The following is a 1,046-nucleotide window of genomic DNA, read 5'->3' on the forward strand; positions in this document are numbered from 1 at the left end:
GGGGGGTTTGTAAGGAGACAAAGGGAAAATAAAAACATAAGCCTGTATACAAAACCTTACCAAAAAATCCAAATTGTAAAACAAAATTTTAAAAAATCAAATGCCAAAATCACAACCAAGGTCTCTCCATGGAGTCAAAATCAAATTTCCAAAACTAGAGCAAGTTGACAATAGAGGTCGCACAGTGTCAGCTGCATCCTACATACCTTGGACTTTGGAAGGAGAAAAGGTTTAGTTAGAGCAATTACTTAGGAAGGCTGATAGCCTCGTTCACCCTCTATCCATTAGGAATTCAATCCAGGGGGATCCTTCAAGAATATCTAGAAGAGAAGAAGATGTAAGTTTGTGTCTTTTTATTAAATGAGTTTCTCAGGTCTCTGACACATACACAGGGTTTTGTCCACAGGTCACTGAATTCCAGGATTTTCTTCTCTCTGTAAAGATACTCCCAGGGTTTAATGACTGAAAGTTTCAAAGAAATGTGAGGGTTTCATGACAAAGTTTCAAAGAAATGTGATTGGCCTTATTATGGAGGGAGATCTCCATAAAAAGGGGAGACTCCATGTTCCCTGCCCCACCCAATGAAGGGTAGAGCTAAGTGACAAACAGAAGCTAGAGGAGACTTAAGAGAACAGACCTGCAGACACAGGATACATGGAGGCAGCACCTGGAACAGAGACAGAGAAGGAGTAGGCCTACTTGTCAATTTTTGACTTACACCACCAGGGTCCTACCAGGACGACTATTTTGTTTACCTCATTTTAGCCTAAACATCGGCCTACCTGGGTGGATATATATACACACATTTTATATGCTATTAACATCAGATGAACAGAGAATGGTTTTAGGGAAGGCTAGCGATGCAACTTATTGTCTCCACCATGAGGATCCAGAAAACCCAGAAGCAGAAGAGGCTGCCTCAGTAGTAGACCCTAACTGAGACCAAAATGAAGGGGGACTAGAAATAGTGCCTCTTTCCCCTTTCAGAGATTCATCTGTAGTACAAAATCATTTAAGTATAGAATAAAAGTATAAACACCAAATAT

This window comes from Condylura cristata, unplaced genomic scaffold (genome assembly GCF_000260355.1).
Source record: "Condylura cristata isolate star-nosed mole 26May11 unplaced genomic scaffold, ConCri1.0 scaffold00015, whole genome shotgun sequence".
Classification (NCBI taxonomy): Eukaryota; Metazoa; Chordata; class Mammalia; order Eulipotyphla; family Talpidae; genus Condylura; species Condylura cristata.